The sequence below is a fragment of the Sciurus vulgaris genome (genome assembly GCF_902686455.1).
Source record: "Sciurus vulgaris genome assembly, chromosome: 5".
Classification (NCBI taxonomy): Eukaryota; Metazoa; Chordata; class Mammalia; order Rodentia; family Sciuridae; genus Sciurus; species Sciurus vulgaris.
The window spans coordinates 130,248,832-130,267,106 of NC_136465.1; the positions used below are offsets into that span (position 1 = coordinate 130,248,832).

An 18,275-nucleotide genomic window follows, 5' to 3' on the forward strand; every position below is an offset into this window, starting at 1 on the left:
AAAAACACATAGAATTTTAAGAACAGATGAGGAATAATGCTTTGAACTTATACTGAAACCTCCAGGCCATATGACTTTTTCCCTAATGATCTCAAGGTGTCAGTTTTTCTCTGGATATCCCCAGGAATGGCACTTTTCCAAGGGATATTTACTACTCTATCCTCTGTCATAAAAGTTCCTTACAACAGACTAGCAGATTCATATTTTTCCCTAGGAATTCCCAGAATTCCTTGGCAGGGGAACTCTGAATCCATAGTGATCTTAATCCATATTAAGTTTTTTCTTCATCATTATTACAGTGTCCCCAGTCCCCAAACCTATTCATGAAGTACCTGAAATAACTTTCCATCCATTAATTTTTTTTGATGGAAATAGTTAAAAAAAATATATAGAATCTTTCAAATGAAAAAAACAAACAGTGCAGTGGCTCAGTGGCTCACACCTATAATCCCAGCAGGTTGGGAGGCTGAGGCAGGAGGATTGTGAATTCAAAGCCAGCCTCAGCAACTCAGCAAAGCCCTAAGCAATTCAGGGAGATCCTGTCTCTGAATAAAATTTAAAAAAAAGGGCTGGGGCTGGGGCTCAGTGGTTAAGTGCTCCTGGGTTCAATCCCCAGCACACATACCCCCAAAAAAAGAACATAAGAAAAACATCACCTACAATTTCACTACTCATAGGCAAACACTATAAGCATTTGACACAATTTGCTTCGTATTTTCTGTGTTCTAACACAAGTGTCTGTCACAAAATCACTCCCCAATAAATGTTTGTGGATTGACTAAATGAGGAAAAATAACCCAGTGGTTAAGTTCAAAGTTTCTGAAGTTAGTTTGTGTATGTTCAATCATGATTTTGTTTCTCAATGATGATTTTAAATAAGTTGCTTGCTTCATTTTACTTTGGTTTCTTCATCTATAAAAAGTTGATATAAATAGCAGGTGTCTCAAAAGATTAGATGAGTTTAAATTATGTCTAGTGAGATTTCAATAAATGTTTTGTCAGTGTTACAAGTGTCTTCCAATATCCAGATCTAGGCTCCTTCCTAGCAGAGGCAATAAAACGTATCACGGCCTCCTTTAGTTAAATTGTGTCTTGTGATTTTTTTTCTGGCCAATCAACTCTTAGCTGAGATAATGTGTGTCACTCCTGGGCTATGACAAAAATAGGCCCCTGGGAATCCTTCCAGCCCTCTCTTCCCTTGCTGTTGTAATGGTGGTCAAACATTTGAGGAGATAAAACATGGCTCATTGAATCATATTACCTCTACTTTCTCTCAGAACCCCTAAAACAATAGTAAAGACATAAATAATGCTAAAAAGACAATGAAAAAAAAAAGAATCAGATATAGCAAATGACACATGTCAGTAAAATTATAGAAGATAGAAGACAAGCTGACTTCAACTATAGATTTCTCCACTGTCTACTGTGTCAAGTACCTGAATAGAGGAATTAAACAAAGGGAAAGGTCACACTGAAGGTCAACAGAAGATTTGGAAATTGGAATATCCATCATCTGTGAAGGAAGAAGTTCAGGGCAAGGTTGAAAATAGGACAATTTGTTGGAAATATGTATACAATGTTCTCTCGATCAGGCCACCATCCCATTATATCTTGTTGAAAGACTGGAAGTTTACCTTCTAGCAAGGTTCCAAATACCTAGCACAGCTGAGAAAGAAATGAGTAACCTTATAATAGTCATAGTTAATTAAAGTTGTCATATTGAGCAGTGAGATCACTAGGCTTCCATAATGCTACCAGGTTTATATCCCTCAAGCAGGTAACTAGAGAATTCCTCTCCAGGAAATGGTCAGTCCTAAATATACCAAGAGGGTTTCCCCCAAGGAAATTCATATTTCAAGTATCTCCCTACCTGAAGACTTGTAAGTCAAGAATCTCCATTTATGCATGTAGTATATCAAATCAAACAAACAGGACTTAATTATGCAACACAACAATACACCATGGCCAAAATGCCCTTCAGAAAATACTTTAGGATTGATTACAAAGTTCAAAAAGAAACATAGAAAAATAAACTTGAAGGTAAGAGCAATAAGGCAGAAGAAAAAAACAATACAGAGGAGAAATTTAAGAGAGAGAGACCTCATATGAAAGAATTCAAAAAGAAAGCTCATGGAACTTAAAGCTATAACTTAAGTTTAAAATGCAATAGATGGGTTGAAAGATAAAGTGATATGTGTGAGTGTGTGTGTATAAGTAAATCATAATGTTTTACTGTAGGAAGTTTATAGATACCATCTGAAATGGGAAAAATTCAGTGTATTTTTTTATATATATATATACTGGGAATTGAACTCAGATGCACTTTACCACTGAGCCACATCTCTAGCCCCTTTTTGTTTTTTATTTTGAGACAGAGTCTTGCTAAATTGCTTAGGCCTCACTAAACTGTTAGGACTAAACTTGAATTTGCCATCTTCCTGCCTCAGTTTCTCATGTTGTTGGGATTACAAGTTCACGCCGCCAGTGTAAGAAATTTTAGTGATGTAGAATTAAGTAGAAATTGGACTAAAAACTGAAACTAAACAAATTGAAAGTGACTTCCAAAGAGAAATGTGGTTCAGGAATGGAAACACATGGACCAGAAAACTACTAACTTTTCATTATAGGCCTTTTGTTATAAGGCTTTGTTATTTGTAAAATTTCAGAGTCCCCACGACCACCTTTCTCAACCAACTGCAACTTTGAAGATCTCCAAGACCACTCATGTTCTATAGTTTGTTGCAAGGACTCACAGAACTCAGCAAAGTCCTTATGTTTATGATTATGGTTTTTTACAACACAAGAACACAGGTTAAAATGGGAGAGGAAAGAAGCTTATAGAGCAGGGTCCAAGATTAGAGCCTTCAGTTGTCCTCTGCCAAAGCAGCAGTGGACAGTGCCAACTTTTCCTGGTAGTAATGTCTAATAATATGCACGGAATACTACTGACCAGAGAAGCTCTGCCAAGCCTTGGTGTCCAGAGATTTTATTGAATTTTCTCACACAGACACTGTTGATGACCCGCATGACCCACCTTCTTCTCCAGCACTTCCAGAGGCTAGTCTAATAGTTTGTAAGCCAAGTCCCCCACCAGAAATTACATTGTTAGCATAGACTATCAACATGGCCTGCTACCCACAGGTAAACAAGGAGGATCTTGTCAGATAGGAAATTCCCAGCACTTACAATTTATAACCCAGAACTGAAGGCAAGATCAAACCTCTCTTTGGACAAAATTAGTATTTTATTGTACATAGCCTGTATTTTTTCTTTTATACAGTATGTTCTGTGAGGATATGTGGAGAGTTTGCTTACATGATTATTTTATATTCAGCTGGTGACTAGGAAGATGATATTAATAAAATGTGAAATTCAGTTTGGTTCACATTAGATTTTTCCAGCAGGTTAATGTTTTCTCATAAGCAAAATCCTTAGTGATATTTGAAACTATTAAGGAGAAAACTAAAATGTTTCAGAAGTGTTTTATTTTAAAGCAAGTAGTAGTTGGTTTAGTCGATTCAAATTGCCAAACTTTCAACTCTCTCTGAATCAGAAAGTACAAAGAAACTGCAAGACCTTCCCTCCTGTTTAAAAACAATGGATTAAGGAAAATGGCTACATCTCAGATGGAATTTTTAATTGGGATGAAAATTTTCTGTATCAGGAGCAAATGACCTCAGGCCCTCCATCTCAAAGGAGGAGCAGCAGCCCAAGTTGTAAGGTTGCAAAGGATTGGTTCACTATGATAATCAGAAGCGACATCCCCTACAGATTTAGCATGTTATATTTTGATTAGAATTTTTGTGCTTTTGTCAATGTTTTAATTGTAAAGTTCAAGAAGTACTGAACAGTATATTAGTCGATTTTTCATTATCATAACAAAATACTTTAAGTAGTCTAACTTTATAAAGAAAAGAGGTTTATTTAGCTCACAGAGCCTGAAAACAGCAGGTTCTGGTGAGGTCCCTATCTGATGCACGACAAATGGCAATGGTGGAAACAGGAGCAAGAGGAATAAATCACATAATGAGAAAGAGCCAGAAAGAGGCTGGGGCCCTACCATCTCATTGGAGGGTGCAACCCTAATTGGTCTAAGAACCTCACACTAGGCCCTACCACCTAAAAATCCCTCTTCCCAACATTGCCACACTGAGGACCCAGCTTCCAAACCTTCAATGCTTAAGCCATATCTGAACCATGGCAAATATGCTGTCCCAGTCTTAGTTGTTCACACTGGTCCTGATATTTTTAGTTTGAGATTTTGCAGAGGCTATATGTTATAATTTACCAAATTAGTTTAGGCTTTTATTGTTCAAAACGATCTATAAATTGAAGACATTTAACCTTAGCATGAAGACTGCAAAGTTAAAGAAAATATCAATAAATGAGTATTTAGCTCCAATGACATAAAGCTTAGGAACAAGCATTTTATAACCAAATATTTCTGCCAGGAAAAATACTGGTCCCTAAGAGTAAATAATTTTGCCCACAAAATAAGTAAATGTTCATGCTCTCATTTAACTCATATGTCCAATGGTCCTATTTATGCAGCACCTAAAAAACTTAAATTGAGCAACAAATATACCATTCATGGTAACTTGAAAATAAATATTTATGTTTTTACAATCCTGATTTTTTGAGAGAAGTAGTAAGTGAATGATTAGTGATAATATTCACTAATACTATTAATGATATCATTAAAGATTATAATTCATGTTAATAAATTGTATAATAAGCTCCAGATTGTGATTTCCAACCTATTTTAATGCATCTACATCAATTTCATTGAAATGTTCTCAGAAATGAAAACTTAGGACAACCATCTAAGGGAAATTAAGTTTACTTTCATTTAGTAGAGGAGAAAAGTGGCATTCAGAGAGGATAAACTATTTATCTAAAATCACTGAGCTAGTAAGTGACCAAGTCACGTGTGGTTTAATCTGTGTTGGTGGTCTTAACTATCCTGTTCCAACCAAGCTAGAGGCTGCTCTCTAATTCAAGTCCTGAAAGTTTGTCTTACCTAATGTATCATTTAGAATTCTTTATTCACATATTTTAAAAAGAACTATGATTACTTTATCTATAGATCACACTTAATAAAGGCATATGGAGGAGCTCAAAGATGGAAAACAAAGTTGAAGAATCATATTCAAAATAGAACAATCTTAAGTTTCAGCCCCAGAAACTTTTCGACCCTCCTATAGGACACCATGCAGGTTGGAATTGGTAAATTCATGACTTACTAGCCCAGCCTGGCCATCCATACTGAAAGTGATAAGAAATCTCCAAAAGAAAACTAAGGAACCATGAGAAAAGAGAAAGATGCTTGGTTACCAAAAAGGTGGGAAAGTGACCTTAATAGGAGTTTTCTGAAGAGCTCATGGAATGTCAAAATCCTCAGTGGAATTTATAAAATATCTTTTTTCTCTAATTAGTTATACATGACAGTAGAATGCATTTTGATACATTATACATAAATGGAGTATAACTTCCCATTCTTCTGATTGTACATGAGGTAGAATCACACCAGTCATGTAATCATATATGTACATAGGATATAATATCCAATTCTTTCTACTATCCTTCCTACCCCATGCCCCCTCCCCTTCCTTCACTCCCTCTGCCTAATACCTATATCCTTCCCTAGCCCCCCATCTTACTGTGAATTAGCATCCACATATCAGAGAAAACATTCGGTCTTTGGTTTTTTGGGACTGGCTTATTCCACATAGCATGATATACTCCTGTTCCATCCATTTACCTGCAAATGCCATAATTTCATTCTTCTTTAAGGCTAAGTTATATTATTGTTTATATATATCATATTTTCTTTATTCCTTCCTCTGTTGAAGGACACCTAGGTTGGTTCCATAGTTTGGTTATTGTGAATTGAGCTGCTATATATAAACATCGATGTGGTTGTGTCACTTGCTGTGCTGATTTTAAGTCCTTTGGGTATGAATCAAGGAGTGGGATAGCTGGGTCAAATGATGATTCCATTCCCATTTTCTGAGGAATTTCCATACTGATTTCCATAGTGGTTGCACCAATTTGCAGTCCCACCAGCAATGTGTCTCTGTCCCCACATTCTCACCAACATTTATTTTTGCTTGTAATTCTTGTTAATTGCCATTCTGACTGGAGTGAGATGAAATCTTAGAGTCATTTTGATTTGCATTTCTCTAATTGTTAGAGATGTTGAACATAAAATATCTTTTTAAAATATTTCATTTCAAGGAAATTTCTTGATCTGTTAACAATTTAATGATCAGAAATTTTAAAAAATAAATAAAAACCCACTCATCAATGCAGTCAATGCAGAGACTGCGCACATACTGAATTATCTTATGTACATTTTATCTGGAATGACTTTAAGGACAGGACTGGCATGTTGTTCATCAAACCTGTTTCTTCTTCCTGGCACAGAACTCACCTACACTTCCCAGATTCCCTTCCAGTTGCATGTAGACTTGTAAATGAGTTCCAGTCCCTGAGTAGACCTGATGTGTGCCACCTTGGTGGACTATCATTTGTGCTCTTTCTCCATTAACTAACCTGATGTGAATATACACAGTGACCTCACAGTCCAAGGAGTGAAATGGTGAAGCCACAGAAAGAAAATCTCTTGGTCCTGCTTAGAGAAGATACCTGCTGCTCTGATATATTCATTTTGGACTTTATAGCAAGAAATAAACTATTGTTAAGTTTAGGCCATTTTACATTTTTTAGGGGGGTTGTGTTACCTTAACTATATAAACTCACTAAACTTAATTAATATTACCGTAACTAATGTTGCCTTAACTAATGTAAGTTGTGCCTTAAGGAAATATATTGCCTAAACTAAAATATATAGCCATAATGTTACCTTAATTAATATAAGTTGCACCTTAACTTAAGGAAATATTTTTCTTAAACTAAAATATATAGCTATATTGGTTTAACTAAGAGTTCTTGAAACCACAGATCTTGACTTAAAACTTCTACCTGATTAAGAAATATCTAAATTCATATTTGTATTGCTCTGAAGCCTGTTCCCTTCATATTTACTGTAAAAATGAAGTCTGGTCCTATATTTTCACTTATTATTGTCTTCCTAAGACCTCTTTACTTTGAGGAACCTATGAAACCATTCTGTTTATTTTCTATTCATCAAACTTTTTTTTTTTTTTTTTTTGCATTCTGATGTTATTCCTTTTATCTTGGTTTATTTACTTGCTTGCTAATGATAATTTTCCTAATTCCACAAAAGCTTTGCAGTGACTGACATTTAGAAGTTTTGCCTATTCTTTTAATTTTGAAAGGCAACGTACCACATGCTAGATTAAAAAGTTAAAGTTCTCATCTTTTTCATCCAACAAATTGTCTTACCTCTTTGAGAGTATAGCACAGATTTATTACTCCAAGCAACTTGAAACCCATATATATCAGTTTCTTTAATTAATATTTGGCATTCCCAAGCATAATGATATATGGCTTGCCCTATTTGAAAACATTAGAATCATAGATCATAACCTACATGCTGGTCACAGTTATGATTTCTTAGGAAGCCTATTCAACAACGACAAATGCTCTGCATTCTGTCACCTTATTTTCTTCCTCAAAAGAAAAAAAAAAAATATCCACCACCAGAGGGGAAATCTAAATGACATTACAAAGACACTTAGGCTGTTCTATTAGGAAAGTGAAAGCACTCAAGACTGGGAAAAATTTCTTGTCACCTCAGGTGGAATTTGAAGTGTTTTTCAAGTTGGTTTTTCAGCAAGGCTAGCTACCTTCTGTTCTATTGGCCTGTGGTCAGGGGTTTCCCCCAAGGTGCCTCCCATCTCTTGGTCTAGAGCAGCATCTTGGTGGCTTAGGTTTTCTTTTAGTCATCTGATAGGATTTCCCAGGACAGAGGTGTCAAGCCAATTTTGACCTGACTTCCCATTGCCTTCCTGCGGGTCACCTTGAGAAGAAGGAAATGGCTCTCATTCCCCGCCTGGCACTGACATCATACTTCCTCTCTTCTCAGCCCAGCACACTGGTATGTGGAGATGCACTCAAAGACACTCCAGCCTCTGCAGAGTATGCAGGGCAGGGCACTCTGCACAGTCAGGAGGCTTTTGACTTCCTCTTGTTTGAAGAGCTGTAAACCACCTGCAGAGCTCTAGGGCTGACTGTTTTGTTCTTCCCTCTTCTGAGGTAACCATACTCCCTGCCAGAGTTGCAACAGTTGAAGCCATAGTAAAAATTGTGCACAAGTGTGAAAATCCATATGAAATTGAACTCTCTGCGTAATCTCACCTGAATCTTTCCTCATAAAAGCATAAAATTCAAGTTATCTTCACTTTCTTCTTCCCTACTATTGTCCTAAAAAGCATGCACTGTGTCTTAGTATCCTAGTCTTTCCCCAGATTTCCAGTTCAGTGCTTTACATGAATACCTCTTGACTGCCAGACCTGGGGCATGGAGCCAATGAGACCACTTGGCCAGGATGCCATTCAGAGACCTCAATTCTTTAGCCATAGTTTAGTGTCAAACCAAGGCAGGGAAGAGGGTGGTATCTCATGATGTATGGTAGTATTAGCTTCCAACTATACCTGCCCACTGTTTACCTAACAATTGTATTGCTGCCAATCACAGAAGATGCTGCTAGTGGTCATTCACTGTTAGATATTGATGACAAATCACTTTCATGAACAACTAATTGAGTAACATTAATTTAAAAAGACTTTTAAGGAATATGTTTATCTCATAACTACTATTTTTGTGGTGACTTTCTAATCCTTAGATTATAGTGATTTCAAATTTATTTCTAGAACTACTTATATATGTGTGTGGGTTTCTATGCTTGAATAGTGCTATGTATCTATATAAACAATTTAATTATATGCAATACCTACATGATATCTTGACATTACTGATAAATCATCTTCTAGAGTTATTTCTTCTTCATAGTATCATGGTGAACAACATAGACATAGGAGAGAGACTGAGTTTGAATCCTGACTCCATCTTTTACCAGGTATCTGCAGTTGGGAAAGTTCCTTAAACTCTCTCAGTTTAACTGACAATAACAACATCTATCTCACAGGAGTTTTGTAAGAATCAAATGAGTTGTATGCGAAACACTGGGAACAATATTTGGCATATGTTAAGCATAATAGGCATTCATTATTTTGATGAAGTTTTTCTTCTACCACCCGATTTACAATAAGTTGTATTTGTATATTTCTTCATTTTCAATATATTTGTTAATGTTCGATTGAAGTATATATTATATAGAGAAACTTAAATTGGGTTACCCCAGAAGTAGAGCCTGAGACAGGATCACTGCAGAGGTGATTCTAGGAAGCACCAGTAGGGAAGAGGTGACATGATTCAGGGAAGAGAAGGAAGTCAATAGAGAGTAGTTAACAAACAGAAGGCACAGTGGGAATTGGAGTTCAGTTCACTAAGGTCTCTGGGTGATGGCATAGAATCCACTGTAAAGTGGTCCCATCAAAGCGGAGAGGAAGCTGGAGTATTTACCCTCCACTCTCTTCAGCATTGTCTAAGGGTTCCTCCAAAAGCATTGACCCCCCCCTGCTCCCCACAGCACCTCCAGTCTTCCCCACACACAGACAGAAAGAATTTTCAGGTCAAGAATTGTAAGTTGTGAGAGTTAAAGGGAGTGGGTCAGGACTGAAAGGGGAGCAGCCAAGAGGTATGGGCAAGCCGTGGCAGCATCAGCAATCTTTGGAAGTTTGCCTTACTAGTTTTCTAATTTTTTCAGTTTTCGTTATTTCCTTTATTTTTCAGTGTCAGTGTCAGTACACTGAGAAGTTGCATTTCTTAGGTCTTTCTGGATAGCAAGAGATGGACATCCCAGCCACACTATTTTAATGGAAAAGTATTTATTGGAAGGACACAGCTATCACTGTAACAGAGGGAAAGCGTCAGGGACAGCTGGAACCAGATAATGAAGTGCCAACAGGACTTGTTTCTGGCTATTGTCTCTGCTTCTCTTGGTGAGACAACACAATATCTCCTACCACAAAACAGAATCCTCTAGTTGGAAGGAAACTGGGCTCTCACAATACTCCTCCAAAATGTCATATTTTTACATGCTTTTGCCCCCAACAAACTTTCTCAATTGCAGTTTGAAATACAGCACAACTCCATCAAACACTTTTGTATCATATCCCCAGGGAAATGCAAATTAAAACAACAATGAAATACCAGGACACACCTGTTAGAATGGCAAAAATTGGAACACTGGATGCTGGCCAGGAGATGGGCAACAGGAACTCTCATTTAGCGGTGCAGCCTCTTTAGAAGATAGACTGGTAGTTTCTTACCAAAGTAAACATATTCTCACTACATGATCCAGCAATTGTGTTTACCCAAAATTGTTGAAAACTACAATAGGTGTTGATGAGGATGTGGGGCAAAAGGCACATTCATACATTGCTGGTGGGGTTGCAAATTAGTGCTACCACTCTGGAAAGTGGTGTGGAGATTCCTTAGAAAATTTGGAATGGAACCACCGTTTGACCCAGGAACCCCACTCCTTGACCTATACCCTAAGGACTTAAAATCAGCATACTACAGTGATGTAGCCATATCAGTGTTTATAGCAGCTCAATTCACAGTGGCTACATTGTGGAACCAACCTAGATACCCTTCAATAGATGAATGGATAAAGAAACTGGGATATATACACAGTGGAATATTATTCAGCCATAAAGAAGAATAAAATTATGGCATTTGCAGGTAAATGGATGCAGTTGGAGAATATCATGCTAAGTGAGATAAACCAAGCCCAAAAAAACCAAAGGACAAATGATTTCGCCAATAAGTGGATGATGATACATAACGGGGGGGGGGGGGGGGTGCAAGAAAGGAGGAAGGATGGATTGTATAGAGGAAAAAGAGGGGGAGGGAGGGGGAGGGAGAAGGAAAATAACAAAATGAGACAAACACTATTACCCTATGTACATGTATGATTACACAAATGGTGTGACTCTACTTCATGTACAACCAGAGAAACAACAGTTGTACCCCATTTGTATACAATGAATCAAAATAAAAAATTTTAAAAAGTGTTGAAAACTCATGCACATGGATGCTTGTAGAACTTTACTCACAGTTGCCAAAACTGTTTTTTCTGACAATGGAATATTATTCAGCAGTAAAAAGAAATGATCTATCAAGCCATGAAAAGACATGAAGGAGCTTTAAATGCATATTGCTGAGTGAAATAACCCAGTCTAAAAAGGCTACCCAGTGTATGATTCCAACTTTGTGACATTCTCAAAAAGACAGATCAGTGATTGGAAGAGAGGTGGCAAGGCACAGCACAGAGGACTATCAGGGCAGTGAGAATACCTGTATAGTACTACAATGAACACGTTATTGTGGAATTTTTTTTAAACCATAGAATGTAACACACCAGGAGCAAACCCTAATGAAAACTATGGGCTTCGGGGGATCATGTGTGGATGTGTGGATGTGTGGATGTAGGTTCATCACTTGTAACAAAGGTACCACTCTGGAGGAGGGGGTGTCCATTATGGGGGATGTTAAGCCTGGGTAGGGAGAGGGTGTATATGGGAAATCTGAATTTTACTTTCTCTTAATTTTGCTATGAAATCAAAACTTCTATAAAAATATACATATAGTCTACTTTGAAAAATACTTGATGCACAAGACATGGTTCTAGGTATTGGGGAAACACCAATAATGAAAAAGGTGAGAGGACAAACCCCTTTCTCCATGGATCTGACATTCTGGTGAGGAGACTGATATAAACAAACGTGTAATTACATAAACAATGTCAGGTAGTGACATTGATGACAAAGTAAAATCGGAGAAGAAATGGTTGGTTTGAGATGAGGGCAAGAGGAATAGGCTCTTCTGAGGAAGGACATTTGAGCAGAGACCTGACAGAAATGAGGGAGGAAGTTGTGAACATGGCTGAGAAAATAGTGTTCCAGGCAGAGAAGAGCAAAATGGAAAAGCCCAAGACAAAAGCATCCTTAGCCAGTTCCAATTATAGAAAAAAGACCAGGATAACTGGACCTGAGGAGAAAGTAGTTGGGTCAGAGAGGAACCAGAGACTAGACCATCATCTAGAAAGAACTTCAGATTTTATTCTAGAGAAAAAGAGGGTGTGTCTGCTGCATTTTGACCAAGAGTGTGACATAATCTGCCAACCATTTAACAGGCTCATTGTGGCTGGTAGATGAAAAACAGTCTCTAATGAAGCAAGAGTAGAAACTGAGAAACCAATTAGGAGGCTCTGCAGTCATCCAGAAAATCCAAGTGAGAAATTCTGTTAGGTCAGGGGCCCAACTCAGTTGCGCACCTTAGGAGTAATCTACCATAAAGTCACACAAAAACATGGTGACTCCTCTGCTTCCACCAAAAACTGTGAACAAAATATAAGCCAAGTTATGAGGAGGAAGGAAAAGTGCTGTACAGACAAATAATTAGATCCATTCATACAATTAATTTATAAACTACCTCACAAGAAAAAGTAATTATTTAACATTTACACACACATTCTGTCAATTCAGAATCACATTTTAGCATTAATGTGTAAATGAAACATGTTACAGTTTTGAGATTTTTATTTGTCAAAGATAGGAATGTATCTTTCTCCTAAAATAATTACTTTGTTTTTTTAAATATATTTTTGTTTGTTAATTGACACATAATAACTATATATATATATATATATATAATAACTATATATATATATATATCCATAGCATACGTGTGATATTTCAATATATGTGTGCAATGTGTAATGATCAGATCAGGGTAATGTACATACATATCATCTCAAAGAAATGTGTTAGGAACATTCTTTGGGGAATGTTCAAAATCCTCTCTACTAGCTATATTAAATAAATTTTTTATCAAAATGTTGCTTTGATGACAGTAACATTATCCTTTAAATGCACATGCTGAAATTTAACTGTCAATTTTCATTTTTATTATTTACTTTTCAAATAGGTTTTCACTGTTACCCAGGTAGGCCTCAAACTTGCACTACTCCTGCCTGGGATTACAGGGAAGTATAATCATACCCAGTTCTGATTGGCAATTTTTAAATTTTATAACCCAGTATACAAAAATGCATTGTCAAAACCAACTAAAAACCAAGCTCATAATTATTGCTAGATGTCATGAAAAAGAAACTCAAATTTTGACATTTTTTCATTTATTAGCAAGTTGCATGCCCAAGGTCAAGGTTTAAACAGCACTCCTACAAGTAAATATAATTTCCTATAGCATTTATCCAATAAGGAGTATGTTTATTTATATATTTATCCACCTTATTCATGCTTCCATATTTCACACTTCAATTTTACTCATTTTTTCATAGAACATTGATTTTCTTTTTTATATCAGCACTAATATATGATTGCTTGAGAGACCATTGAAAATCACACTGTACCCCATAAAAAAGGACAAATATGTGTTTTAAAAATCCACTTGTAACTCTCTTAGTATCCACATTATCATTCACTTTTGAGTAAGAACGGTTACCCAAGCTGCTCAGTTCTCACAGTTCTGCTTCTATACGCTGAGTCTCTATTTCCAGGAAAGACCTCTCTCTAGAACCTGATGCACCCCTCCCACAGCTGTGTAGACATCCCTGATCAGATGCTATATTGCTTAAGACTCCTTTGTAAAAGAATTATAAATCAACTTAAGCTATTTTATGGAGGGGAGAGAGATGAGAGGGAGATTATTCTAAAGACCCAGGTTTTATTCAGAGAATCCAAAAGAGGAAGTTCAACAATTGTTCAAGAAGAGTCTCTCCATTTTTCTGGCTGTGGGCTACATGATATTTCATATCCACCATTCTGTGCACATTTGCTTTTCTTTCTCTTTCTGCATCTTTCTCTGCTTCTCAGCCAATCAGCTGTCTCTGAATTATAAATCAAAATTTTCAATAGGAATTGAGTGACATATCTAGATTTTCTGTTAGTCTTGCAGAACCCTTGAACCATTCTAAAGTTTTCCCTGTGGTGCAAACTGCATTTCCCAGAATCCTCTTCTCTGTACATTCCTTGGACAGAGCTGGCCAATTAAGGCATTCGCAGAAGATTTAGAAGGCAGAGGCAAGGTGAAGCCATTATTCTCTGTAGGCAGGCACAAGGACAGATGTGAGATTCAAAGTAGCTTCCAGGTAAGCCTCCTGAGAACTGCCCACATTAGTGCTGCATGCTGAAATGATTCACAGGAGCCTCCCAGGTTCTTGACATTCACATCTGCTTAGAGTAAATATTAAGAACCATGCAGTTCAGTGCAATTCCCTACAATTGACAAAACACACACCCACTAATTATCACCATTGAAACCTGCCTTACATGAAATACCTTACATGAAATGCCTGGCACATAATAGATGTTCAATATAATTTCTGACTGTTACACCTTAGAAACCAACAAACCAGGATGCCAGGAGCAGGGTAGATCTCAAAGCAATTGTTGTACAGTCACCTCAAACATAATATGTGTACCCTAAGCCTCCTCAGCTTATGTTCTTCCTCCGTGGTGGCATCGACTCCACCCAGTCCCCCAAGAGGGAAACTTTTGCATTGACTTAGTTTCTTTTATCTGCCAATTATATCTCCTAATCTGTACAATGTTTTTCATTTTTTCCCATCCTTGGAAACAGGCTTGTTGTCTTTCCTGAACCCTGACCAACTTCAGTCTCGGCTCACAGCCCTCTCAACTCCGTTCTCCAGAGAATTTTTTTCCAGCTAGATAAAAGTTATGCCCGTCCTCAAGTAGCAGTTCTTTATTGTGATGATAGAAACTATTTATTGACTTCTGCCCACCTCATCTCAGCATCCTCTGACTTACACGTGAGCTCCTGCATCACTGTGTGGATTTCAGTTCTCAGCTCATGCTGAACCCTCTCCATCATTCCTACTTTTCAGATCAGCTTAGAAATCACCTGTTCTAGCTGGCTCACTCAGGATGGACCCAGTTCTCATCCCCTGTGCTCCCTTAGTATATTGTGCATATCTCTGTTATGTACTTATCATATTATATATTTTTTTGATATGTAGGTGTTCTCCACCAAGTTAGGAGGTTTATTAGGACTAGGGATTTTATCTTATTCTCCTTTGTTATTCCCAATCTATCATAGTGCCTGGCACATAATAGATGTTCAATATAATTTCTATAAATGATTAATGAATAAAGACTTTTTAAGAGAAAGAAAAGATAATATACAGACTTAAATATACATGTGATTTCATAGGACTATTGACATGGCTTTCATAAACCTCTGGCCCTTCCCATTTGCAGTCCCTGTCCTTTCAGGAGTCCAGTCCACTGAAAAATTTATAACCCATTCAGCCTTGACCCTGGCTTCTCTTTATGTTCTTCATCCCCACCCCCTTCAAATATTCCATTTTCTCATATTCTTTACTAGGTTAGGCCACTTCTAGGGCATTCTATGTTCTGGTTATTTACCCATGGGAGATCTATCTCCCCATCTGAGATCTATCTCCCCAGGGGAAACTACTTTGGTGGCCAATAAGAACACCTCAAAGCAAACAAAAGTAGTTGTCCATTCATTTTATGTATGTGAACATGGCCCAGATAACCAGCCTATATGATGTGGTCCAGTTTAATGAGGTTAACACAACTCTCTCCCTCTTCCCTATTCCAGAAATTATTTCCTAAAGATCTTAATTTCCTAGAAGCCATGCTGGAGACAGAAGTTATTTGGAAAGGTAATTTTTACAATATTTGACTTTTATAAAGTGAATGAATTTTAAACATGACATTTGTTATTTTTCTAGCCTCATATTGAGTGTGGTGTTACACTAATACATTTATTGGTGAGATTCTAGTGCTTATTTAGCAAACATTTTCTTTCTGATACAATAATGTCTTATCCATGGTTTCATTTTCCATGATTTTAGTTAACCACAGTCAATGATGATCTGAAAATATTAAGTGGAAACTTCCAGGAATACAAAATTTATAAGTTTCAATTTGCATGCCATCTGAGAAGCATGCTGAAATCTTACACCATCCCACTTCAACTTGTGCAGGAAATGAATCACCCCTCTGTCTAGCATATCTACCCCAAATACAATGCCAGCTGTTAGTCCGTGGCCAGCTTAGTTATCAGATCGACTGTTATCTAAGTACAATAAGATATTTTGATATGGATCACTTTCACATAGTTCTTATTATGGTATAGGGTTCTAATTGTTCCATTTTATTTTATTATTATTGTTAATCTGTTACTGTACCTAATTTATGAATTAAACTTTATTATATATATGGGTTTTAGCTTTCTGTCACTATAACAAATACCTGACATAATCAATTTATGTCACAATTTTGGAGGTTTCAACCCATGATCAGTTGGCCCTGTTGCTTTGAGCCCTGTGATGATGCAATATGTCATGGCAGGAGCATGTGGCAGAGCAAAACCGTCACCTCACCACTGGGAAGCAAAAAGATGAGGGTCATCTCCTTCCAGGGCATTTGCCCAATGACCTAAAGTTATCCCTCTATGCGCCACTGCTTCGTGTTTCCATTACCTTCCAACAGTGTCTATTTGTATATCAAGCCTTTAACACATGGGTCTTTGGGGAACATTTCAGATCCAAACTAAGCCATATGTTCATGTATACAGGGGGGAGAACATAGAATATATAGCGTTCCACTTTATCTATGGTATTAGGCATCTCCCAGGGTATTGGACCATATACACTGCAGAGAACAGGGACCAGTCTCTCTCTTTGCAATTATATTATTATCCTATGACTGTCAAAACAAATTATCACTCCTCTCTCTTCCTCCAGCCTCATATGGCAAATTTACTCAGTGTATATACATGTCCAATTTTCTCTCTTATTTTAAGAATACCAGTCATTTGACTAGACTGTGCTACTCCAGGACAACATCATCTTAATTGGTTGATATCTGCAATGGCTGCATTTTCAAATAAGCTCACATTCACAGGTTCCAGGAGAATATGGATTTTGGAGAGACACTATTGGAACCAGTACAACCACCTTTCATTCACATATAGCTGGTTTCTCTAGCAATTATATTTTATACAATAGTGGTATATTGCCATTCCTGTAACAAGAAATTTTATAATAACAAATATTGTCAAATTGCTTAATGAATAATTACTGCATACCAATTACATGCATTAACTCATTTAATTCTAAGGCAGTTCTATGAAATAGATGCTATTTCATTCTCTCTTGCAGATGAGTGGTCAGAGTTTACCTAGGGCAGATTTCACCATTACCCAGATAGGAAAATATTCACACATGCACATGTACACACACACACACACACACACACACACACACAATAATCATTCCCTTTGCATTTTGGTGACTGAAAAGAGAGAAAAGCTGCCATAGAACTAGAGTGGATCTCATGGCAGAGAGTGGTTGATCAGTTGAGTGACCTACGCTGGATTCAGTTCTCAGGAAGTGCTTCTGGGGCCAAGAGGCAACTGAGAGGCAGCCACATGTGGGAACTCAAAGGTTAATCATTAAAAGCATCAAGGTTGAAAGCTGAAGGTGGCGCACCTTGGGTAGTTAATCACAAGAAGACTGAAAGCACCTCTTTTAAACAGTTTGGTAGCCTGTGCAAGGACAGAGCTAGCCTTGGCTCACCACGTAAGGCCATTCTTCAGCAATCATCTCAAGTGGCAGCAGAGAAAATGACTATAGAGGACTGCTTCAATGGACAACTACCTTTTTGGATCTAAAAAAGTCCAAAGTTTTTGTAAGAGAAACTTTGTAGAAGCCATAAGAAGGAAATGCTAGATATTTTGTTTTGGTTTGTATTTGGTAATTGGTTGGTTGGTTGGTTTTCAGTGAGTGAATTTTGGAATTCTATGGTACACCAAATAAACAAGAGTCCTCTTTCTAGTTCTGTGCCAGTTTAAAACCAAAACAAAAGGTGGAACAAACAGAAAGGCAAAATATCCTTGTACTGGTAAAACTGATACTAGCTGATATTAAAATATGTGTCAAACCTGTGGACAAGTGGGAATCCTAAAATGGATTAGAGACTAACATGCAGTCCCCCCACCCTAAAAGAAGAGAGCAGAAGAAGGTGCTGGGATATGCACATCCTATTTGTCTCCCAGACAGCTGTCAGCTGAGTCCCCACCTTGAGCAACTGAGTGAGAAAGAGGGTGGAGAACAAACAGGAGTGTTCTGCCCATGTAGGTCATCATGAGAGCAAGGAGAAAAGTTCCATTCAACAGTGGCAGTGAAACTGTAGGAGACATCATAGGAT

At 37.3% G+C, this 18,275-nt stretch overlaps 1 long non-coding RNA gene across 1 annotated transcript in view; it reads left to right on the forward strand.

The window, feature by feature from the left end:
- LOC306662497 overlaps positions 1-15,713 on the forward strand; it is a 166,900-nt gene extending 151,187 nt beyond the window's left edge. Inside the window, exon 4 of the long non-coding RNA XR_013764128.1 lies at positions 15,661-15,713. This is a non-coding gene — a long non-coding RNA (uncharacterized lncRNA). The remainder of the gene's footprint in view (positions 1-15,660) is intronic.
- Positions 15,714-18,275: the final 2,562 nt, after the last annotated feature.